Source organism: Leopardus geoffroyi, chromosome X (assembly GCF_018350155.1).
Source record: "Leopardus geoffroyi isolate Oge1 chromosome X, O.geoffroyi_Oge1_pat1.0, whole genome shotgun sequence".
In the NCBI taxonomy this organism is placed as follows: Eukaryota; Metazoa; Chordata; class Mammalia; order Carnivora; family Felidae; genus Leopardus; species Leopardus geoffroyi.
In genome coordinates, this window is record NC_059343.1 from 7,652,805 (window position 1) to 7,678,384 (window position 25,580).

The window sequence follows — 25,580 nt, forward strand, 5'->3', positions numbered from 1 at the left end:
AAAGGGCAATCGTGAGTTTTGCAGCTCCAGGCTCCACGGCCTGCTTTTTCTCCAAGGAAAGGGTCGCCCTGAGGTTTGAAGGGCTAAGAGTCATGAGCTCTTAGCTCATCCATATTACTTCTCCCCCAACACCCGGTCGGGACCATTGTCTAGAGGAAATAGGAGTGTGGTTTGGAGGTGGGGCGGGACAGGGGGGAAGCTGGGCAATTATGGAAACTCAACTCACTGTATATTAGAATAGGGAGTCCCACTAGGACCAAGAAGGTGTCAGAAGGATGGAGACTGGCGCAAACCTTTCCTATTTCAAACCTTGCCAAGACTGGCCCGTTACCAAAAGTATGGCAAATCTTTCTCCCTCTGTGCTCCGTCCTGTGTAACATGGAGGCATGCCCTCAAAACTCAGAACTGAATCTGACATTGATCAGATTTTTAAGTTTGCTTATTTATTTTGAGAGAGAGAAAGAGAGAGAGAGACAGAGAGACAGAGAGAGACAGAGAGAGACAGAGATACTGCGTATGAGGGGCAGAGAAAGACAGAGAGAATCCCAAGCAGGCTCCACACTCAGTGTGGAGCCCGATGCGGGGCTCGAACCCACAAACCATGAAATCATGACCTGAGCAGATACCAAGAGTAGACGCTTAACCGACTGAGCCACCCAGGCACCCCTTAGATCGGTTATTTTGTAAGAAGATAGTGATGTTTAGGGGTGCCTGGGTGGCTCAGTCGGTGGAGCGTCTGACTTCTTCTTCGGGAGTTGGAGCCCCACACCACACAGCGCCCGATTTAGATCCTCTGTCTCCCCCTTCCCTGCCCCTCCCCTGCACACGTTCTCTTGCGCTCTCTCTCTCTCTCAAAAATAAATAAACATTAAAAAAAAAAAAGATAGTGATGTTTAGAAATGGAATCATTTCTCACTGGAAAATGTTCTGGGTTTCAAACAACAGACCCTTAGAGCATAAAGTCTTCCAAGATTGGGGAGTACCTAGGAGTTATTTTTCTCTATTGATAAGATTTGATTAAATTACTATTTAAGAATTATGATTGGGTACCCGGGTGGCTCCATCAGTTAAGCGTCCAAGTTCGGCTCAGGTCATGATCTCACGGTTTGTGGGTTCAAGCCCTGTGTCAGGCTCTGTGCTGACAGCTCAGAGCCTGGAGCCTGCTTTGGATTCTGTGTCTCCCTCTCTCTCTGCCCCTCCCCCACCTGCTCTCTTTCTTTCTCTCTCTCTCTCTCTCTCTCTCTCAAAAATAATAAATAAACATTTTAAAAATTAAAAAAAGAATTATGATACATTGATTTTAGCTAGGAATTCATAAACTTCTACAAATGGATATGTGGTTAAAAGTTAACTAAACTTCACAATTACAAATCATTTGTCAAGTCTCCCAAGTTCAAGAAGGGTTTGGCTACCATCAATTTATCAAGTGGATTCTTATCCATACAAATATAGTTGTTAATAAGCAGGTAACTTACATTGTGCTACGGGAACGATAAAGTATATATCAGATCAAAGATTATTTGAGGGCAGGGATCATATTAAAATCATGCCCATAGCCCCAAAGTGGCCTGGCATATAAAAATCATTTAAACTGGGGCGCCTGGTGGCGCAGTCGGTTAAGCGTCCGACTTCAGCCAGGTCACGATCTCGCGGTCCGTGAGTTCGAGCCCCGCGTCGGGCTCTGGGCTGATGGCTCAGAGCCTGGAGCCTGTTTCCGATTCTGTGTCTCCCTCTCTCTCTGCCCCTCCCCCGTTCATGCTCTGTCTCTCTCTGTCCCCAAATAAATAAACGTTGAAAAAAAAAAGAAAAAAAAATCATTTAAACTAGCCCAAATGGGGGCGCCTGGGTGGCTCAGTCAGTTGAGCGTCCTTTTTCGGCTCAGTTCATGATCTCGCTGTTCTTGAGTTTGAGCCCCCATCAGGCTCTGTGCTGACAGCTCAGAACCTGGAGCCTGCTTCGGATTCTGTGTCCCCCTCTCTCTCTGCCCCCTCCCCTGCTGGCACTCTGTGTCTCTGCCTCTCAAAAATAAATAAATATTAAAAAAAAAACTATAAAGTAACGCAAATGAATGAACTACTGAATATAGTAATTCTGTAAGTACTCAGTAAGTGTCCTTGAATGATGTAAGAAATGAAGGAGAGACTTTGTTGTATGCTCATCATAAACAGTTAACCATATATAAAACTTAAGGGGCGCCTGGGGGGCTCAGTCAGTTAAGCGTCTGACTTCAGCTCAGGTCATGTTTTTCCAGTGCCTCAGTCTTCTGCCCTCTTTAACACTTTCTGTAGGCCATTAACCATCCAAATCTGTGCCAATGGGACATTTTCCTCCGGGGCGGGGGGGGGGGGGGGGGGGGCGGGGAAACCTTGTGGATCCAGAAGCATCCCTAATATTTTGTCCTTCCATTTAAAAACATTTCCAGAACATGCCAGATTATAAAACCAGGCAAACAACCTTCTAGAACAAACCCCCTGAGATGAGTTTCATGTGCAATAAAAGGAGTTGATAATGAGCCAGAAAGGAGTGATGTTGATAGAACTGTCCCATATCTAAATGGAGATTAGATTCCCGTTTGACCTGGCTTTGTAGCCCTCTCTTTAATCACAGCGTATTTGATATTCTCTTCCTTGAATGAACTCATTTTCATCGTGGCTTTGGTCACAAGATTAAAGAATCGCTAACTAATTGTTCCAAGTAAGCAGAGCAATTCTCCCCGACTCCAATCCCGACTCCCAGCGGTGCCCACCGCCTGGCCTTCCATCGTAAGACACTTCAAGCCTGACCTCTGCAGGTGGAGAACGGAAATGCACAGGGCCCAATCGATTGTGGTCTTTCTTTTTAAAAGCCCACCGAGTTCTGAAAACACAAACGTTCACACTAGGTACGACGGGGATACTGATAGAATATGTTGGCCTCCCCTTTCATTTTAGAAGTTGCTTTTTTGAAAGTAGCAACCATTTGACTGAAAAGCATTTAAATTCCATCTGCAAATTAACTTTGTCCCGGCTAACCATTAATTCTTTCTGCCCATCGAGAAAAACCCAAATGCCTTAGATGAACTGAGATCCTGGAATCATGCGGGTTAAAAAATGTCCTGATCGGCCCCACCTTTCTCTAATCAAACAAATTGCTCTTTGTCCAGTGACCAAATCCCCCCTTTCCACCACCATGCAGCCCAGGTTGCCATAGCTACCTTGGATGTCTATTTACCACACAAGGGATCAAAGCCAGGAGACATCCACACACGCACTTAGCCTTAAAACTTGCTGGAATGTCTGCGGATAACATGTGCCCACAAATTAAAGGATTTGCCCACAGCCTATGCGGTCCACAGCCGAGCAAACTACGAACGCACTTCATAATGAATGGCGAGGAAAAGCCACCGAGAAATATTTCAAAACGACCCTATTTTAAATTCTGGTTAGTTACAGTATCTTTCTAGCTCAGTGTTGGGACAAATGAGAACAGAAATGCCTTTTACATTTTTAGAGGCTTGACTTTCAAATGAAGGAAGCCATCAAACATAGTTGGATGCTGTAGGGGAGTCCTGTTTTAAGACCTATCGCTTCTAATTTCAAGCCTGGCACGCACAGGTAGCCTGCCTTTCGGAGCGGGTAGGATTCCTCCCCAGAATTCTGCCTAATTTGCTGGGTCTCATTCTACGTCACTGTTCTCTGCCTTCATTCACCTCACCATTTGTTCAATGAGGATCAAACCGCCACCTCGTTCTCTCCTGGGGATGTGACAGAGAATAAATAGATCGCGTTGGTAAAGGACTTTCTAATCCTCAAAGGAAAGATGAATACAAAGACATTCATTATGAAACCAGATGTCCTTGGGCATTTTAATTCCAATCTGAAGAATGCAAAACAGGCCGAGTCACAGCTTCCTTGTAATAGCACCAGGCTGGCCTTGCAAGAATTAGCAGCTGCTTAAAGCATTGGCTCACTACCTTGTTTTTCCCCTTCACACTCGTGTTAGTCTATCAGAAATAGAGCGCGCACCTTCTTCTCTTCGCGTGTTTTGGGAAGTCGTCAGGATATTAAAAACACAAAATACGTCTGGTAGGCAATTTCATCTGGAGCAGCTGATTTTTTTTTTTTTTTTTTTCCTAGCTCGAGAAAGAATGATTTGTCCTTCTCACGTGCGGGGACAATGAGTGGTGCGCTCTTTGGGGAGGGTATCGGCCGGCCGTTGCAGGAATGCCAGAGGGAAACCTGTTGTTTTTGGCCGGCCTTCTACAACAGGTGGCCAGGCCTTTCCTCTTGCCTGGGAACACGGCAAATTCCTTCTCAAGGAAGTTTGAGGAGAGTGTCCCATTTAGGACCAGAGTGCAGAGAAAGATTGGCACACACTTTAAAATTACTTCCTGATAAAGGCAAATCAGGTTCACACTTCTCGTCTGTCCTAATTTGGCGTGACCTTAGGAACCCTCAAATAATATTATCCTTCTATGCGTTTTTTTTTTTTTCTGCCACCCTGGCAGAAAGTTAAACCCCCCCACCTCCAATCTCATCGCAAGGCAAGCAGCTTTCTAATTCTGCTGGCCTTGTCTGGCTACCCGCTATGGCTCGTACATGGCAGGGGTCTCCTGGCTGCCGCACCATTGTTCAGCACTGTGCAGCCCTAGGGACGGATCACTCCTCAGCGAAGAGATTGGATTTCATTGCAGAGCTGATGACACAGGGACCTGTTTGATAGTGAACGCTGCAAATCCGGCTGAGGCTGCCGGGCTGGGATGGCAAATTGGCCGGTGGGTGCGATTCACCCTGCCTGGTCGCGGCGGTTGGGCCCGAGAGAAACTCAGATCAAGTCAGGATTAATCCACACCAAGAACTCCACCACTCATCCCCTCCACATTGTTGTTCTAGCTGCCGTGGAACAATGTGTTCGATTCTTGAAAGGCTGGACTGCCCCGATTCTTTGGGTGAGCAATGACCCTCCCTCTCTCTCCCCCTTCCTCCCACCCCTGCGGCATCCCACCCTCTTTTCGAGTACTGAACAGGCCAAAACATCGTTAGGCACACAGAGTCGCGAGATTCAAAAGTCGTTCGCTCACTAAATAACGAAGGAGCCATCACATGTGTACCCTTAGAACTTCAACGCCAGGCTGAATTCCAGTTCGCGCGAATGCCACGGCGAGCCAGGCATGGGGAAGATCATGCCAAGCCGGACAGCCTGCCTTTGGCATCGGGCACAGGGAGTGCCACCGTTCCACAGGGATCGTGTGGGAACAGGGATTCTGAAAACTGAGCTCAGACACCACCAAGGAGAGGACAGGTGGCCGTGCCCGGGATCGAATGACTTCTTTGTTCCAGCTGAGGACCTTTGTCAAAAATGTTTTGCGTTCCTCTCTCTCCTTTTAAATCCTTCCCATTTGGGCTTCTCGCTCCTTCCCCCCATCCCATCCGACGGCTCGACATAAAAAGAATGGGATCAGTTGTGGGTTTGCAGAACTAAAAGAAACCGAGCCTCGGCCCCACGATCTCCATCCATCCAGCAAGGCAAGGGCAGTTCACTGAAAACATACGGCACTTGCTGATCTAAACGTGCTTCCCTGCATTCACAGAAACTTGCCAAGCACGCTGGCTTAGGGGGCGAGTGGCAGAGGGTCTCTGCGCTTGACCAGTGGGGGCTCTGCACCTCCTCCCGAGGCTGCAGGAAACGGACGGAAAGTTCTAAACCCCTCGCCCCGGCCCCCAAAGGGAAAGTTTGCTTCCTATGCAAATCACTTCCCCCAAAGCTGTCGGAGTGGAGGGTGCTGAACTCATCTAGAAAAAGATGTGAAGAGCTTTTCTGGCGGTAACACAGATGCTAACTCTTCCTACCCAGGTTTATTGAGAGCTGGCAAAAGCAATTTACACTCCTCTGGTCAATTTTCTGCTGTTGCCAGCCTACTGGCATGTTTTCCCAATCTTGTCTTCCCTTCCTACGAGCAGTGATCTTGATATTTCTATGTTGACATAAGAGTCTTCCACAACTTCGAGTAAGTTGTAAATTGCACCTTTTCTTGGCTTCGTACACCCACTTTTTCCTTTTCCTTTCTTAATGGCAAAGCCATAAACCTCTGCCTGGGCTGATAAGGAATGTTATCACTCTGCCCCGAAGCCACGGAAGAGGCTGACGGTTTAGAATTCCTTTCAGAGACTCATTTAAGTAATCCCAAGCCTTTCTCAGCTCACCGCGTCAGGGTTGTCTTCTTACGGCCAGAAGCAACACAGTTTCACAACTGCTGGAACAGAAAAATAAATCTGCATTTTTCTGGAAGGGCCGGCCGTCTGGGCTCATTTCGGGCTGGTTCCGCCTTCTCAGCCACAAACACAGTGAAGTGCTCAGAATGGGAAGCCAAAATGAGATAAGACGCCCCGTGTAATTCTTTTTCAGGATATTCAGTTATCTTTATTCTAACCCAAAGCACAGGATAGAAGCTTCAAAAAAAAGCTCGAGAAAGACCCCGCACGACACAGCCCGGCGACTGCAAACTGGAATTGATTTACATATTCGACAAACCGCTTTTCAGCCCTTTACAATGACTGGCTGACATCACCGATCACCATTAGAGGCAAAGCGGGGCGGGGGGGGGGGTGGAAAGCCGAGGGGGGGGCCCCTCAGGAAATCGGCTCCTTCGGTTCCCTCAGGAAAACGCAGCCCCGACTTTCCGCCAATGGATGGACGTGGACAGCATGTGCTAATCCAGAAGGCTCGCCGGAGTACCATCGCAGGGGGCCCAGGCTGCGCCCTCCCGCCCCACCGGCCCGTAGAGCCCCCGGAGCTTACCTGCCTCATGTTTAGAATTCCATGACCCATCCGGCAGGGAGCGAGCTGCCTCGAAGCCCACGCCGCGGTCTTCGGAGGGGAAACACCAAACCCAACAGAAGCCCGCAAGACAAAAGCAACTCAGGGAGACCCACAGGCAGCAAAGAGCACGTTTTCTTCCTTTTTCTTTGATCTGTTGCTACACGCACTCTGCCCAAGACAATGTCAAGTTTCTCAAGCTTTCCTTCCCCAGCCTATGAAAAGTCGGGCTCAGGGCAGCAAGGACCGCCTGGCTCTTATTTCAAATCGGGGCTCCGAGCCGTCGTAGGCGGCTGGCTTGGGCCCCGGAGGAGCCCCGCCAATCAGGAGGAAGGGGTGGGTCCTGGGAGCCCGAAAGGCCGCCTCCGCGAGGATTAGAGAGCTTTCGGGATTTAAATGGCTGGAAGCCGCTGGAAACGGTGCGAAAGCTCCCAACATGAAGCCTGAGTGCTGTTCTTATCTCGCTGCCCGGGGTCCGCTCGAAGCGTAACTGACTAGCTTCGACCCTAAGGCCCGGAAAGTGACCCAACCGTGTTTGGAACAGGGCATCTGGCACCGAAGCCCTACTTGGGCGGAGACGCTGGGGAGGAAACCAAATGGTTTGTGCGGAACACCTTCACTGACGGGAGCACTCGGGGGAGGACGGTGCCACCCACCTCATTTCCATATAGACGAACTGGAGATCCAGCCCAAAACACCCAAACCGAAACGGGAAGGTGCACGCAAATCTGTTGAAAAGAGGCAAGGGAACAAGAATCGTTATCTGTTGGGAGCCCGAGGCATAACTGCCCAGAACACAGTTATTCGAAAAATAAACGCTGATGTGTCCTTAAGAAGAAAATGACTAAAGGAAGCCTATCTCCCTTTCGCTAGGGTTCGCCTTCCCCACAGGGCTGAATGTGGTGAACTTATGAACAGGGCCTAGCTGGCCATCAGCTCAGTAGGATGGGAGGAAAGCTGGCTGGCTTCTGGTAAACTTAAAACCCGGACTGAAAAACAATTCCCGAAGTTCGCTTTCTAAACTTCACATAAACAGGAACTTTATTCAACTCTCAGCCAGCATGATTTCAAGGCAAATCGACCTTCGGATTTCAAAAAAGTGCACGTCGAGCAAAGACTACTTTCTGTGGCACCAGTGGCATCTTCCCCCCCCCACCCAAGAGTGGCTAAAATGATTGTTTTGTGAGAATAATTCCATAAGTATTTTTAAATTTTTGTATAACAGGTTAGCAGGTAACCAACGGGCAGTTTCAAAACTGTCATCTGCGTACCCAGTTCTATGAAAACTCAGCAGCCCAGTATCTGCTGGCCGGGAGGTCCATAACCCCACCCCAGCCCCCCACCTTGGTAGGCCAAGGGCCCGCCTGGTGACACAGGCTGGCTTTAGTCCACTTGTCCTTACTTCGGAGCCCTTCACTTACGACCCAGCCCAACCTCAGCGCTACTCACTTGGGGTCAGATCATTCTCCGCGGTGGGTGCCGTGCTGGCCGTTAGGGGATGTTGAACAGCGCCGGGGTCTAGGCCCCCTAGACGCCAGTAGCATTCTCACGACAATCAATAATAATCATGGGGGGAGGGGGGAGGACGTAAAATCATGCCAGATTGAGAACCATTGATGTACCAGCTCTGAGATATTGGTTCTCAAGCCAGAGCGCGCAAGGAAACTTCTGGGGAGATTGCTAAAAATGCAAATCCTAAAGGCCCTGCTCCTGTTCTAAGCGAATCTGATCAATTGCTTTGAGGAGGAGCCTGAGAATAGCATTTCTGACGCACAAAGGACTCCGATTTGCTTTGAGATGTACTGTACCTAACCCTGCCCTAGGTATGCCCTCAGCCCCAGGACATAGGGAGCGACCCCGAGCTGCTGCCATTAAATATCACTCGAGTTAAATCCCAAGGCGCACCTAATTTATCACCTTCAACAAAAGCTTCTCACAACCGCATGTGCCTTCTGCGGTCATCATCTCAAAGGTACATATGAGCTGGAATTTCCTCTCACCATCACCGTGCCCTTTCAAAGTTTCATCCATCTTTCTTCTCCTTTACCCACTCCCCTACCATCGTACACGGTCAGATGTCACCACTCTCTGTTGCTTCCCCGGAATGCCCCAAGACGAAGTCATCCCTTCCCTCCTCTATGCTCATAAAGCAGTTTATAGACACCCAGTGGTGTGCTGGCAAATGTTTGACAACCAGCTCTCCAAAATTAAAAAAAAAAAAAAAAAAAAAAAAGCAAGATTTGTAGTCGCGTTTGCCAATTTCCGCGGTGTAAGAACTCGCTCCTTTCCCACCACCAGGACACTGAACAGAGTTAGAAAGGGTGGCGCCGAATCGGCGCTGTGGTCATACACTCCCGTCTCTCTCGTATTAAACTATGCCACGCCGGAGGGTAAGAATGGCGTTCTATTCGTCTTTGTAACCCCAGCCACTTGCAATGTACCCGTTGTGCAGTAGGTGGGCAACCGACATGCATGGGGAGAAAACGCAAAGCAATGTGCAGCTCAGACCGGAGTGCACGATGAGAGACCAGCCTTCTAAAACAGAACCTCGGATTCCCGGGTGTATTTGTGAGACACTATATTTTTTATGTTTTTATATGAAGGCATCCCACACGTCTGCATCCGCATCTTCACACAATTCTATCAGCTGTAGATTGCAAAGATCTCCAGGAGGAATATAGACAGTAACCCCTGGGAAGTGCAGGAAAGGTAAGAGGTTCGGTAATTGATGACGGTTATTCCTACCGTCTTCTCCTTATGCACTAAGACAGGAATGCTAACGGTGGTGTCATTAGCAAACACCACTTGCGAGTGCCTCCTGTCGGCCAAGCATCTTGCCAGCTTCTTCACCGACGTGTGCCATTTAATGTCCGCCAAAATACCACAAAGTAGACATCACCGTCGTCAGGCTAAGAATGAGCAGACAAGATCATGGAGGCACAGTAAATAGCCCAAGGTCGTATTGTTATAAATCGCTGTACCAGGAATCCAGTGTTTGGGATTAGAATTTTTCTGCTTTTCGTTGTAAAACATGCTGTCTCCGGAAGTGTTCAGAAGCTGCCTAAAGAAAGTGGACGGTGTGAAAAATGAAGTCTCCTTCATTTATAAATGCACCAAGATAATTTTTAAAAACTTCCAATGAAATAAATGGCCCCTTGGGGGTCGTCCATCGAGCGAACATTAGATCCGCTCATTGGAAACGGTGTAGGCAAGTCAAGCGAAACAAGTAAAGAAACTTGCTTCACCAAAGGAGAGGATGTCCCCTTCCCCAGTGTGTGATTAACAGCGTTTGCCGATGACAGCTGAAGGGATGTTGTAGTCTTAATGGAGCCTAGATGACAGTCCTGCGTGGTTATGCGCGGGTCTGGTGATAAACAGACCTGCACAGCAAATGGAACAGGTGCCTGGACAGGTGGCCCTGGGCGGGCCCTCCTGGCCGTGGATGGATATTAGCATGGCACCTGACAAGTGTGCCGCCTCTTTCTGGATTCTATTAGGGTCAAAGCATATGGGATTAGCCCTTGTGTGCATAAATAATGGCTGACCGTCAGTAACGTCGTATGGTTTATTGAAATATGTGTCGGGACACGACATTAAAAGTCGGTGAAAACCAAGCTGAAATGGCCTAATCGGCCACTTGGAAAGCGTGCCTGGTGCAAGTGAAGTCTTTGGGGTCTATGGAAAGAGTGTACTTATTCTCCTGCAGAGGATCCAGGAAGCCAGTCGCTTTATACTTGTGGCGGCAGAGGAAATTTTGAGGAATACTGTATTCGAGGTAATTCGTGAAGTTGCTTTAAGGTGACAACAACACAGGTCCCTGCTTAGAAAAAAAAGGAAGGGGCGCCCCGGTGGCCCAGTCGGTTGAGCGTGCGACTTCGGCTCAGGTCATGATCTCGCAGTTTGTGGGTTCGAGCCCCGCGTCGGGCTCTGTGCTGACAGCTCAGGGCCTGGAGCCCGCTTTGGGTGCTGTGTCTCCCTCCCTCTCTACCCCTTGCCCACTCACGCCCTGTCTCTGTCTCTCAAAAATAAACATTAAAAAACAAAAAATTTAGAAAAAAAGGAAAATCCCACCTATCACTCTTACAGCATGTCACCAAAAAGCAAGTTTCTACTCGCTGAGTGCGGGCGTTCATGAAGTGCATTTCTTTCAGTTGCTTGATGGAAGCACTGGGGGACACCAGAAGCACGGGGGGTAATTTGGAGTTCATTTCTGGTGTTAATGTGGCCAGTAAACTGGCTGATGGACTTCGAGCAGACGAACTGACATCTTTAAGTCCAGATTTTTCAGGGGGCAGTTGGGCATATTATGGGCTGAATGTTTGTGTCCTCCCACAATGCTTATGTTGAAATCCTAACGCCTAATGGACCAAGACAGATAAAATCATAAATGGGAAAGGTTTTTTGGTAACTATTGCTTGTATGGATGTTTTGGATGACAGACACTGGGAAGAAGGAAAGAAATCTGTGAATACAAAAACGGAAGGAATAGACACCCTGTGAGAAACGGTTTCGGAGAACGGAGCCTAAGGACAGACCTGCAGACAGGACAGAGCTGACTAACTGGTCAGGGTTTTCAATACACTGAACTTGCTATTTCCTCACTTGAAAACTAAGGACGTGAAACAAATCATGCTATTTAAAATTTTAATCATAACTTACTACATAATAATTCTCTGCGTTTAGGGGTGCCTAGGTTAAGTATCCGACTCTTGATTTAGGCTCAGGTCATGATCTCACAGTTCATGAGTTCGATCTCCATGTTGGGCTCTGTGCTGACAGTGTGGAGCCTGCTTGGGATTCTCTCTCTCCCTCTCTCTCTCTCTGCCCCTCCCCCATGCGCATGCATGTGCTCGCTCTCTCTCTCTCTCTCTCTTTGAAAATAAATACATAAACATTTAAAAAAATAATAATAGTTCTCTGCTTTTAGAGGTGAAACATTCTGACATTTCCTAGTTTTTGTTGATGAACTAAATATGGCTGATCCCTCATTATTTTCCTCTTAGTAGTCTGGTAAAGCTTAATGCATGAACTTGGCAATGGTTTTTATATACTCCTCCCGCTGTCAAATATTCTCTACACTCCCAATTAAACCTTCTGCTTCATGTCAACGCAATAATATCCTACTTCCCCGAAAGTAATTCTTCAGCTTCCGAGTCATCTGCTTTTTTGCTCCAGTTTTGTGCCTAGATTTGCAAGGAGAAAGTTATTACGATGATTTATTTATTTATTTTTTACTTGCCTTATTAACCCCTTTCCTAGGTTCTGAGGTCGGTAGGCCTGCGTCAGTCAGGGTTCTCCAGAGAAACAGAACCAGTAGGATATATAACGTATATCTTGGGATTTATTTCAAGGACTTGGCCTGTGTGACTATGAGCACTGATAAGTTTGACATCCATAGGGCAGGCTGGCAGGAGCTCCTCCTACAGTTTTGAGGCCAACTTTCTTCTTCCTCAGGGAAACCTCAGGTTTGCTCTTAAGTCCTTTGACTGATCGGACGAGGGCCCCCCACATTCTCAAAGATCGTCTCCTTTACTTAGAGTCGACTGATTGTGGCTGTCAACCACATCTGCAAATGCCTTCAAAGCAACCCCGAGATCAGAGTTTGATTGAATAACTGCTGACTACAGCCTAGCCAATGGACTGTTGTATATCCCTGATAACAACAAGCACACAGTATATGGTCAATTAGTTAAGAAATCGCTGCAACTAACGATAATTGCAAAACCTCCGTCAGTAGAAGGCTCTCTTCTTTATAAATAACGAAATTTTGCTAATAGACCTATCGTGTGCTTCTCAACCACAACACTGGAAGGGAGGAGCTCTAAAATGTTGAAATAAAATGATTTCCAACTGATCATTCTATCCCAAGTCGGACTATTCACCAAATGTCAGGACTGAATGCCACGACTTTCATAGAAAGACGCAAACATGTTGCATCCCTTCTACTCTTTCTTTGGAATCTACTCAAAGATGTGTTTTAGCAAAAGGAGGGAATTAAACCAAGATATGGCCTCGGGTCTCAGAAGCAGAGAAACCAACTTGAAGAGAAGTGAAGACAATAGTTGGGGCAGTCTTAGAAAGCCCCTGTCTGAGCTATAGCAGGATGATGGAGAACTCCCGGACAGAGGTCTCCGGGGGGCTGGGGGGATGACACTGATGGATCACATTTGAGGACGAACAGGTGCATGTAGATATAAGCAAAAGGTGACATTATCATTAATTCCAGGAAGAGCGAAAGAATGCCCATAGAAGGAAGCACAGTCCTGAAACACTCCTGCAATCGGGAGTGATCTCTGATACAGAGACCGAGGCAGAGGCTACTGGCAGCCAATCCAATACCCCAGCTTCCCCTTGTTTCTTTCCAACAGAGCTTCAAGGTATTTGGTGGCAGAGATGTGCCGGACCGAAGAACATTTCCCCGTCTCCCTTGCAGGTGTGGCTGGTGATGTACAACTATATGGCCAATGGAATTTTCATAGAAGCTGCTGTGGAAGGCTTCTGGGAAAGCTCTTAAAAGAGATGCACAGTTTGCCCTTCGCGGTTCCCAATTTCCCTACCAGGAATATGGATGCGATATCTGAGGGGCTGGGGCCATTCTGGAACCATGAGAGGGACGGAACAAGTGGTAAAGCTGGAAAATAGCAAAGGCAGAAGAGTCGTGGATTCCTGAGGACATCTTAGAGTCTCTGAACGAGCCCTGAACTCCATGTTCTGTGAGAAAAATAAATTGCTGGGGTGCCTGAGTGGCTCAGTCAGTTAAGCATCTGACTCTTGATTTCGGCTCGGGTCATGATCTTACGGTTTGTGGGATCGAGCCCCGCATCGGGCTCTGTGCTGACTGCACCTGGGCAGAGCCTGCCTGGGATTCTCTCTCTCTCTCTCCCTCTCTCTCTGCTCCCTGCTCTCTCTCTCTCTCTCTCTCTCAAAATAAACAAGCAATTTAAGAAAAAAGAAAAATATGGGGCGCCCGGGGGGCTCAGTCGGTTGAACGTCCGACTTGGGCTCAGGTCATGATCTCGAGGTTCGTGAGTTGAGTCCCACATTGGCCTCTCTGCTGGCAGTCCGGGGCCCATTTCAGATCCTCTGCCCCCCTCTCTCTCTCTCTGCCCCTCCCCCACTCATGCTCGCTCTCTCTCTCTCTCTCTCTCTCTCTCTCAAAAATAAATAAGCATTAAAAAATAAAGAAAAAGAAAAAGAAATTGCTAATTCTTTCTGATCCTATGCGGGATGTTAAAGATACGGTCTAAAATTCATAAACCAAGAAACAGCAATAAAAGCATGTTACAGGAAATATGAAAGTACATATCAGAGGAAATCTTTATGAGTTGAAAGCGATTGCTCCCAGAATGGAGTGGTGGTTTTCATTACAAGTCGTTCATATATTTGTACTTTGAACATGGATTACTTTGATACAAATTAAAAATAATTAAAAATAAACAAGAAGATACTCCGCGGTGATTAAATCAATTTCTCGGCCCTTGAACTCACTTCCTGTATCAGCAGTGTGTTATGATTATCTGGCCCATAGTTAACCAAAGAGTCACGGTAGAGCATTCGAGAAGTTACGTGCCCGATGGCGCATTTTGAACCTCAGGGGCAATGTCACCATGTCACGCACATAGGATCTGATTGGCATTTCCTCTTTCCCCCACCACAGATTTAATTTGCTCAGAGTTTATGACTGATTTGCCATGTAGAGTGGGAAATAAGCATATTAAGACAGCCCTGATCCAAACTGCTTTAGACTAACATTCTTTCAGAATCAAGGCAACCCTGATGCCTTAATAATTGATCAGACTAATTTAAAACAACAACAACAATTTTTCTTTTTATTCCTAACTGGCATCATCCTTGATTTAAATTCATTTTTAAAAATTGGGTTTAAGTATGGCAGGAAATAACTGGTTACTGTTCTTTATATTATTACCACGTTACTTCTTATTCTTTTCTCTCTCTCATTTTTCTTGCATAAGAAACGGGTTAGTCTCTCAAACCTTTAATATTTTAATACTCAAAGCTGATTTTTAAATTAGCCTTAGAGATGAAAAACAACATTCACTTATGTGATTCAGATCTCAGTTTTTATATGTTAGGAACAAACAAATCAGGCTGGTTCTTTGATAATCACATGGACAGAAGGTGAATAGAAATTTTAATCAAAAGAAGCTTTGAACAGGATTTGCGCTCCTTGGTTGTAAAAAGACAATGCTTTATCCTTTAGATTGACACTTCTCAAATGCACAGAAAGACTGCAGGCATGGCTGTATTTTTTTTCCCCCTGATTGGCAGAAACCCTCTCCCACTCCACACATAATATCTATACTTGGATTTAAGATGGCGGAAAAGATAAAAGCTACTTCAGAATCATGGTTTACATGTCGCTTTCCTCTGCTAGACACAGATGAGGGTGTTTTTCTGCTCTCTTTTCATAGCCAAGAAAATAATAGTTGCTCTCATTTCCTTATAACTAGATGGCTCATCATGGGTTTCTCCTCTGCTGGGAACCACTTATGAAAATTCACACATACTGAGATCGGCTTTCCTATACTATTCCCCTGATGCAATATGCAAGATAAACATATTGAGTCGCGGCAAGGAAAAAAAAGGCAAACGTTGAGTATCAGTGCCTTAGCTTTCTCCGTATTTACTGAAGAGCTCTTTTAAATGTCTGGGAAACTGCATTCAAATGAAGCTTCGTTTTCGTTCTCCTTCGATTTAGTAATTTACAAAAGGAAAGGCTTATACTGTTTGTCTATTTTATAAATGTGCTATCTATTTTTTGTTTAAAAAAATTTTTTAATGTTTATTTATTTTTGAGAGAGAGACAGACCGTGAGCAGGGGAGGGGCAGAGAGAGAGAGAGGCACAGAATCCGAAGCAGGCTCTAGGCTCTGAGCTGTCAGCACAGAGCCCGACGTGGGGCTCGAACCCATGAACTGTGAGATCATGACCTGAGCCGAAGTCAGACGCTCAACCGACTGAGTCTCCCAGGTGCCCATGGTGCTATTTAAAATAATTTCAGTGTGAGTGAGTTAAATAACGTCATACAGTGACCAAGATAACCGTCCTCTTATTTGTAGCCTTATCTGTGTTCTATTGGAAAGCCCTACCGATATTTCTCCTAAACTCCCATCTGTGTGGGGGAAAAGATAATTTCGTTATGGTCATCTCTAGAAACCAACCAACTGGCTCTACTTATCTTCAACTGGGCAAACTAGTCTAACCCAATTAAAGGGATCTAAAACCAGCTGCTCTAGGAGGTCTAACTTAGTTAAACCTTAAATTAAAAAGTGGACACCCACACTAAAGGGATGTGCTATCGAATACAATAGAGACCAGCAGGAGGGACTTGGGCTGAGTGGAAAGAGAGGAAATGAAAGGAGTCCCGGATCTGTCATGGCGAGACCGGTTATGCGTTCGTCCTTCTTGCAAATGGAGCACGTTTCTGATGTGTACATGACTCCCATCTCTCTGACTCCACAACTCACGCTCTTTCCAGAACGTGGTGCTGCCACCCCGGTCCCAGATGCGGCTCTCCCGTGGAAAGAGGCATCAAAGCCCTGCACGCCAGCGCATGCCTCACCGCAACACTCCCTCATCCCCTGTGCCTCCTTCAGGGCTGTTTGGGATTCACCGCGTGGATTGCGATTCGGTTCTGAAATCACGCAGGGGGCGCCTGGGTGGCTTGGTCGGTTAAGCGGTTCTGAAATCACCAACCTCAGTACGCCTCCCAAAGCATCTCACGCTGCACCTTCGAGATAAGTTGACTTATCTTGTAAACACCTTCAGGAGTGTACTTTGAGTGTATCTTTGAAAACACACTGGAGCACTTTCATGATTTCTATTTACCTTTAACGGTTTTCCAACCTGGGGATGGGCTCATTTGATCACCTGTAGGTAGGGGGGAAAAACCCACACACGTGCCTGCCGATGGGGTATTCCTCATGGAAAAAGATGGTACTGTTGTGCTACGCAGGGCAGGGCATGAAATTTGAGGGCCATTTCTCTAGGACTGTAAATGAGGTTTTTCCTTCTTCATTCAGAATTTCTCAAAGGCTTTCCCATTGGAATATGTCTCTGTGATTCATTTCCACAGTTAGGAACACGGCCCGTAGAGGATCTTGCCTTGTTCAAAACTAATTAGTGCATCAGTGATTTAGCCATTGATCTCATTAGCCACATACAGATATCTGTAGATCCCTACGAATTGATTTTCGTCACTCCCAGGGCATCGAAAGACCTCGAGCGTAAAGACAAGGACTTCCTACAAGAAAAAAAGGCTGAGGACTCTCACGCCTTAACGTCGTCGTGCTAACAAAGAAGCAATGGCGTACCTTCCTTATGCCTGTATGGTCAGTCATTCATTCAGTAAGTATGTGTGGAGTGCTTACTACCTGCCACCCATCGTTTTAGGTGCTGGAGAGGCAGGCGGACAGGTCCAAACAGGCTGAGGGCTGCCCTCATCGGCACACCTTCTAGTGGAGGGAGATAGACGAACAAATCAACAAATAAAGCGTGTCTGAGGGCGACAGAGGTTCTGGTAAGGGGGTAGGGAGCCAGTGGTGGTTGAAGCCGAGTGAGTGAGGGTGACGGTGGTAGGAGCTGGGTCTCAGGAACATGAGCGCGTGAGTGTGTGTGTGTGTGTGTGTGTGTGCGCGCGTGTGCGTTGGGGGGGGGGGGGGCGGTGGTTGCAGGTCGCGTAGTGTCTAGTAGATCCCCGGAAGAGTTCTGGGTTTCCTTCAGAGCAAGCTGGGGGGAGACTCTGAGGCTTGGACACCGAGGAGTGACAACAGCCAGTCGACACTTTAGAGCTCAGTGTGACCACCGGGCCCTATTGGGCAGAAGGAAGGTCGCTGAGGAAGCTGTTTTGGTCAACCAGGTCCCCCGGGTCAGAGATGGTGATGGACGGGGGCTGGGCGCGGAGGAGGAGACGGCGAGGCTCGGGTGGACGCTGGATGTGTTGGGACCGTAGAGCCGACGGGATGGCTGGTGGAGCGGATGTGTTAAGGAGCGGACACTAGGATGACTTCCCAGTTCTCTTCTGGGACAGCTGAGAAAACGGAGTCACCATTGACTGACCTGCACACCACTGCGGGGGGGCCGGGGGGGGGAGGGGGGGAAGCCGTTTGGAGGAGGGGCCCTCTCCCTGCGACACTCCCCTGTGGGAGGGGCCGTGTGGCGGCACTGTAAAACCGTCCCGATGAAAAGAAGGTCCAGGGATGTGTGAAGCAAGCCACGGTTTCTACCACACATGGCAAAAAACATTGCCTGTAAATACGTGATTTGTTATTCCCAACCAGTGCAGTATGGCAATGTGGTGAGAAGCACCGATCCCAGAAAGAGCCTCAGTCCAAGTATCAACTTTGTCCTTTAATGACTGTGTGAATACTGCCCATCTGCTTATCCTCCCTCAACATTACTGTGATTTGAATAAAGCGATGTTTGTTTGTTTTTTAATTTTTTTTCTTAATGTTTTTATTTATTTTTGAGACAGAGAGAGACAGAGCATGAGCAGGGAAGGGGCAGAGAGAGAGGGAGACACAGAATCGGAAGCAGGCTCCAGGCTCTGAGCCATCAGCACAGAGCCCGATGCAGGGCTCGAACTCACAGACCGCGAGATCGTGACCTGAGCCGAAGTCGGACGCTCAACCGACTGAGCCACCCAGGCGCCCCTAAAGCGATTTGTTTAAACATAATATTATTTAACATTTACCGAGGGCCTACTGAATGCCAGCCACTTGTGAGCACGTTAAATTCTCCTTTACCCCTATGAGAAGAGGTCCTAATATCATTCCCATTTCCCAGGAGTGAAAACTGAGGCACAGGGAGGCAAAGTGACTTGCTGAGATCATAAAGCTAGGAGGCCGCAGATCCTCTTGTACACATTCAGGCCGACTGGCCCCTGAAAACCTGCTCTTAACCACGGAACTATGAGAGCAGTGCATGGCGCAAACTCTGCTGAGAAAATCAGAACAGAGAGAGCATCCATCGTTAGAAAATTCCCTTTAGAAAAATGCCCAGGGGGCGCCTGGCGGGCTCAGTCAGAAGAGCCTGCGACTTTTGATCTCAGGGTTGTGAGTGTGCACCCCAAGTTGGGAGTGGAGCCTACTTAAAATAAGAAACATAAAACAAAACAGAATCGCCCAGGGCATGGGAGTCCTGAAGAGTCAGAAAACTCATCGGAAGTGTGCAAATGTGGGCTTCCCGCTGTCGTTAGTGACATTTAAGACTAAAAGTTACTTACATGATTTCCAGATATGGAACAGGAAACAATTGCTCAGACGCACTGGCCAGTAGGGGCGGGGGGTGGGGGTGAGGCGGCAGTGATACCCGGTTGCTGTCACTTTGCCCCCCATCTGAATCCCAGAAGTCTCGCCTCTGCCCCAACGTGCTTGCAGGTGGGACTGTCCTGAGCCTCTGCGCCCTCCTTCTTCCAATTAGTCACGTCCTCTGGCCTAATGAGTTTCTGAGACTAGTTTTCATTTTATTTAGGGCAAGTTTCCAGATGTGTTTTAAAATTAATCAGTGCTGGGGTGCCTGGGTGGCTCAGTCGGTTGAGCGACCGACTTCGGCCCAGGTCACAATCTCTCGGTTCGTGAGTTCGAGCCCGGCGTGGGGCTCTGTGCTGCCAGCTCGGAGCCTGGAGCCTGCTTCGGATGCTGTGTCTCCCTCTCTCTCTGCCCCTCCCATGCTCCCGCTCTGTCTCTGTCTCTCAGTAATAAATGCACATTGAAAAAATCAATCGGTGCTAGTAATGAAAGAAAACATGACCCCTGAAACTTCTAGCAAATACATTCCAGCACCGAAAATACTTTGGTCACACTCACGTATCTAAAGAAAATTTAAGCAGACTATGCCACACCTATTTCTTGCTGTGTATCTCCGCAAGTCGGTGTCCTTATTCGCACACTGAAAGCATCAGTTGACTTGGCTGCCCTTTGAAACCAACTGGAAGAGATTGAAAAGATATTGCTGACTGGGTCCCCCCCCTCCCCAGACTCTGATTTAATTGCTCTGGGCTGGGTCAGGGTGGGGAGATTGTTTTTCAAGCTCCCCCCGGGGGAATTAGAATGAGCAGTCCAAGGTTGAGAACCACAGGTTGGTCTAGATCAGTGGTTGTCAAAGTTTAGCCTGCGTCAGTATCCCCTGGAGGGCTTGTTAAAACACAATTACCGGCCCGCCCTGGAGTCTCTGATTGGGCAGGTCTGGAGTGGGGCCTGGAAATTTGCATTTCTGACAAGTTCCCAGGTGGCGGGTTTGGAAACCTCTTCTCTATATCAGGGGTCCGCAAACTCCGGCCCTCAGGCCAACTGTGGTCGGCGGAAAACGGTTTTCAACACTTTCCAATGGTTGGAAAAAAAAAAAAATCGAAAGCATTCTGTTTCAGGTCATGGGAAAAGTATATGAATTTCCAATTCCAGGGTCCATAAATAAAGTTTTATTGGAAGGCAGCCACACCCACTCATTAAACCAAGCTGGGGCCTGTGTGGCTTCGTGCTCGACTCTGAAGCCTGGCCTGACTGACAATGGCTGACACTGAAGCTTGGTGTGTTTACCTCGTGAAGCAGATCCGAATATGTATGCCACCCCAAAATATGCCACTTTGGCGTCGGGATTATTTTGAGCTAAAGGCAACTGAGAACCGGGGCGCCTGACCGGCTCAGTCAGTGGAGCATCCAGCTCTTGATCTCGGGGTTGTGAGTTCAAGCCCCATGCTGGGTGTAGAGATTACTTCAAAATAAAATCTTAACAAATAAAGGCAACTGAGAACCACGGGGGAGAAGAGTGATTTTTTTTTGGTTTATTTATTTATTTTGGGGGGGGGGGAGGCAGAGAGAGAGGGGGAGAGAGAGAATCCCAAGCAGGCTCCGCACCGTCAGCGCAGAGCCCGATGCGGGGCTCGAACTCACGAACCGTGAGATCATGACCTGAGCCCAGATCAAGAGTCCGGTGCACGACTGACTGAGCCACCCAGGCGCCCTGAGAAGAGTGATTCTTATCATCGAAGACGGGGTGTGAACACCAAGATGTTTGCATAAACAGACCATTCTAACATAGCCCTTATCTTCCATTAGTTTCTTCACATATCTTCTCGTCATTTCCCCACATTTTATCATTCCTTGAAGCCCGATCCCTCTTTTCTTTGTGAAAAGGGTAGACAAGGCTTGGAGTCTCGCGGCTTCTTTGCGTTTTGCCCCTTTTCTGTGAAGTCTTGCGCACATACGTAGTGAAAAATTGTGGGCCTTTTGTCCTGTTAATCTGACTTTTGTTAGTTTCATTCACAGGCCCCAGCGACTAAACCTAAGAGAGGGGAGGGAACGTTTTCCCCGCCTGACACTCCTTACCCAAGAGATGGGAGAAGTTGAGGTTTGCAGCCTCCGTTCTAAAGTCCCTCTGTGCCTTCTCTCCATTGGTCGACAGATATCATAGAAGCTCGACTCCTGGTTTCTCCCCGCAGCCCTGACAGAGTGGCCTTTCATGTGGTCAGAGAGGGCCTCTTGGAAACAGCATGACTTAGGTCCCCTCACAGTACAAACACTGGACTTTGACATGATCCTATATCCTTTCTGGTAACAAATACCCAGGAAATGACCACCAAAGATCTCTACACAGCACAAACCTCAGGACATACCCACCATATATGCTAAATGAAGGATCCGAGAAAATGGTAGGCATGCCATGGGCAGGACGAAGAGGAGGGCTGCTATGTATTCCTAACCATCTGAAATTTAAAAAGTTATTTCATGGCTTTTTTTTTTTTTTTTTTTTTTGAGGGTGGGGGGAGGGGCAGAGAGAGAGGGAGACACAGAATCCGAAGCAGGCTCCAGGCTCCGAGGTGGCGGCACAGAGCCCGACGCGGGGCCCGAACTCACGAACCGCGAGATGGTGACCTGAGCCGAAGTCGGACGCTCAACCGACTGAGCCACCCAGGCGCCCCTATTTGATGGCATTTTAATGAAAGCCTGATACGTAAGAATTCTCTGGTGATAAGGCATGAAAACACATTCTACTGGAAATAAGCACGTAAGTTGTAAAACTTTCTTAAAAGCCCCTTCTCCTCCTGAATCATGCCCCTAATTAAATTCAAAGCCGAGTAATATCATCCACGGTTAACTAACATGGTTTTATTTCTCCCTGTTTCTCTGAAAAGATGTGTATCCTTTCAGGTAACTATTCCCTTGACAAAAAGGTTGCCATGGATACATTTTTTTTTTTTTTTAATTGAATGCTGGTATTTTAAAGCCTGTGCAATTTAGTGAGGTATACCTGGCCTGAGGGTTATACTCATTTAAGTGCCTGTCTTTAACACTAACAATTTTATCTTAATACAGTTGCTCCGTGCATTTGACATGCGGTGTTCAGGAGTAGTTGGAAATGGCGTGGGAGTTCCTGAAGGAAAAGCAAGTAAGACACATATCACCCGGCCCACCTAACTGCACTTGAATCAGCGGATGCTTCACTCGCCTGGAATTTGTCTGTTCTCGGCATGTTTAATAATGAGTCATGCAATGCATTTGCAAGGCTCCCAGGGCCCGGGGCCACGTGACGATCCTCTGTGCCTAAGTCCCTCGTCTTTGTTCAGACAGGCTGCTAATGCGTCCCACAAAGCTGACCTAATGCTACTACAGTGGCTCTATTTTTCTTCGATGGCTCAGCTTGAACGTGATATTTAGGAAGTCGATTGTCAGGCATGCAAATCGAGAGAAAAATATGCCATATTAAATCATGATGGTTTAATAAGGTATTACTCCTGGGCCAATGACTTCTGGTTCTCTCCTTAGTAGGGGCGAGTTGAAAAGCGGAACCGGCCACGGGGAAGGAATGTTGCATTTTCAGAATTCCACCTTCCCCACAGCACTGAGTGAAATACACTCCAATATCCGTAGTATGGCTGCCGTTATTCTACCTGAACATACAAGCCGCCTTACGTCCTACTTTAGCCGTAGGACATATTAGGTGGGGATGACCACCTTTATGATCACACTTAGGTGAGATAATCATTCCAAATATCATTCCCAAAACATTCCACATGCTTCTAATGATTGTTCCACTCCATGAATACAATGGCGCCAAACACTTAGGAATGTTTCACGGTATCTCAAGAATTTCTTTTCAGAGCAAAAGACATCTTGAGAGATTCTTCCTTTACTACAGACAGAAATGAATCAAACAGGTATCCATTTTCCTGCGGTTCAATTGCTTTTGTTTCTGTCATCCATAGAAAAGGAAGCACATTTAAGAAGACATATTTAAATCACACCCTTTTCGATCAGACGTGGCACTTTGCACACCGAAAGGTCTGGAATTCAAGAACTGCAGTGCTGAAATGCACTGATGACTTTGCCCGCCGCCAAACTATTAATTTGGTAACTTATTCTCCTGGAAGTACACTAATTAGGGTGATATGTAACAGTAACACAAAACCAGTTGTTTTCCATGGGTTGATCGTAGTTTGCCACAAGCATGCCTCTGCTCGAAAAGACCGAAAACAATTTCACATGAAGAAACTGGTTTCCTTCTTCAGTCAACAATTTAAATCAGCGCTTAGCTGTCGAAGATTAACTGCAAAATGTATTAAAGGCACCGAAACCATTTTTAATCCTTCTTACTTAACTACAGATACTCTTTTATTTAATTTTTGGTTTCTTTTGTTAGATAAAGAGAAAGACTTAAAAGAAAGGAGAAAGGCAAAGATTTCCAAAAACAAAAACAGAGAGAAGAGCATGAAAGCAAGTACAGAAACCAAGTATCGTGGGATAAAGGTTTTCAAAACAAGCTTCAGGAATCGTCTTTGAAAATACAGTAACAGAGAAAAAATGAAAAATGAGCAGATGCCACTCGGAAAGTCTGGCCCAATTCTCGTTTACTTAAGAGAAATCGAACAAGATTAAGCGTTTAAAAATAGAGGAGGGCAAAACAGTCATGTGTCGTTTTTGTCTTCCTCCAATGCCTCCTCTTCGCTATAATTAATCATTTACTCCAAGAGCAGACCACCGGGGAACCGCATTGAGCTAGGACAATTCAAAGCCATGGAAGCCAGATCAGGCCTTACGGGTTTCCCCATTGGGGTTGGGACCCGAGCGAAAGGGAGATAATGGTCTCAGAGCAGCCTCTGGTGGCTAAATGTCAAAAGCTCAAGAAGTCAGAGGCCACCTCACTGGTGTTCTTAAGACTTTGGGCAAATGGAAGTTACTATTTAAACAACGTTAAGCCCAAGCCCGTAGCCCAGAAGTGACTTGGTCAGGACTGAGATTAATTCATTAATCTCAAAGACGATCTCGGATAAGGTGGAGTTTTGATGCTGACACACCGGGCTATTCAGACAACAGGTACCATTGCCCTTATAGTTGGACGTCAAACGGTGTTACATACAAAATTATCTCCAACTTTCCGAGTATCTCAAATAAATGGTGGGCCAGTGATGACTGACACCTGAAATTAATTAAAAAAATTTTTTTAATGTTTATTTATTTTTTGAGAGAGAGAGAGAGAGAGAGAGAGAGAGAGACAGCAGGGGAGGGGCAGAGAGACAGGGAGGCAGAATCCAAAGCAGGCTCCAGGCTCTGAGCTGTCAGCACAGAGCCCGGCACAGGGCTCGAACCCATGAGCCGTGAGATCACGACCTGAGCCGAAGTTGGACGCTGAACCCACTGACCCGCCCAGGCCCCCCTGAAATTCATTTTAATTTTTAAGCAATTTTAATTTTTAAGCAATGGCCATTTTAAAGCAATCTAAATATTTTCAATTCTTAAAAAGCTCTGCGTATGAGTGTGGGTGTGTGTGGACGTGTATGCGTGCACTCTGTCCATTACAAGTATTTGGGCGCGTTTTCTTGTCACAGCTTTCCCAGCTGGAAAACATCTGTTTAGGACAGAGGCCCATAAATTCCATCTGGTAGACTCCCCGTTGAGCCATCTCATCTGGGATGTTTCTAAGGGCCCCTCTTCAAAAGTCTGAATCCTAGGACAAGGAATTAATAGTAATGCACCCCTGTTCACTTCTTAGTCCCAGCGAACTTTTACTGTGGTGATGCAAGCCGTTAGCATCAGGGAAAGTGGAGTGAAGGATATGTGGGAATGCTCTGTACCATCTTTGCAACTCTTTTGTCAATCCACAGGTGTTCTGCGATCAAAATGGGATTTTTTAAAAGAAAGCACAGAGCATAATGAGCAGATACACTGAGGGGAAGTGGCAAAGGAAGGACAGAGTTCTCTTATAGAAAGAAGGGTGATTAGCACGCAATCACTGACTGTTGTTTGTTATGTACCAAGCACTTAGCTATGCACCTGAATAACATTAACTCATTGCGTGTCCCTTAAAACCACACTCGTGAAAGAATGCTGTTGCCTACTCTGAGTAACAAAAGAATCAACTCTTGGGGCACCTGGGGGGGACTCAGTTAAGCGTCTGACTCTTGATTTCCGCTCAGGTCATGATCTCGAGGTTCATGGGTTCGAGCCCCGAGTTGGGCTCTGCGCTGACAGCGTGGAGCCTGCTTGGGATTCTCTCCCCACCCCCCCCCCCCCCGCCGCCTCTCCCCCACTGGTGCTTGCATGCTCTCTTGCTCTCTCTCTCTCTCTCTCTCAAAATAAATGAACTTAAAAAAAAGAGAATGAACCCCTTAGGAAAAAATGTGGCGCTTAAACTTCAGTAGGAGACCCTTCCTTTATTCTTCCTCTCAGCTCACTATTTTCACCTTCCCTAGGGTCTTGGGCCCAGTCTCAACCTTATCTTTACTCCCTCCCTCCATGACGCTTCTTTGTCATGACACGTATGTTTCAGTAT

General features: G+C 47.0%; 1 protein-coding gene across 6 annotated transcripts in view; it reads right to left on the reverse strand.

The window, feature by feature from the left end:
* Nucleotides 1-25,580, reverse strand: part of MID1 (midline 1) — a 586,156-nt gene that overhangs the window by 142,252 nt on the left and 418,324 nt on the right. Inside the window, exon 1 of one of the 6 annotated variants that reach the window (XM_045472347.1) lies at nucleotides 6,778-7,059. The exons of 4 other annotated variants lie outside the window; for them this stretch is intronic. The gene's annotated coding sequence lies outside the window, so the exon portion shown is untranslated. Of the gene's footprint in view, nucleotides 1-6,777; nucleotides 7,060-25,580 lie in introns of those variants that run through there. One more of the 6 variants, XM_045472353.1, reaches the window with a different exon arrangement.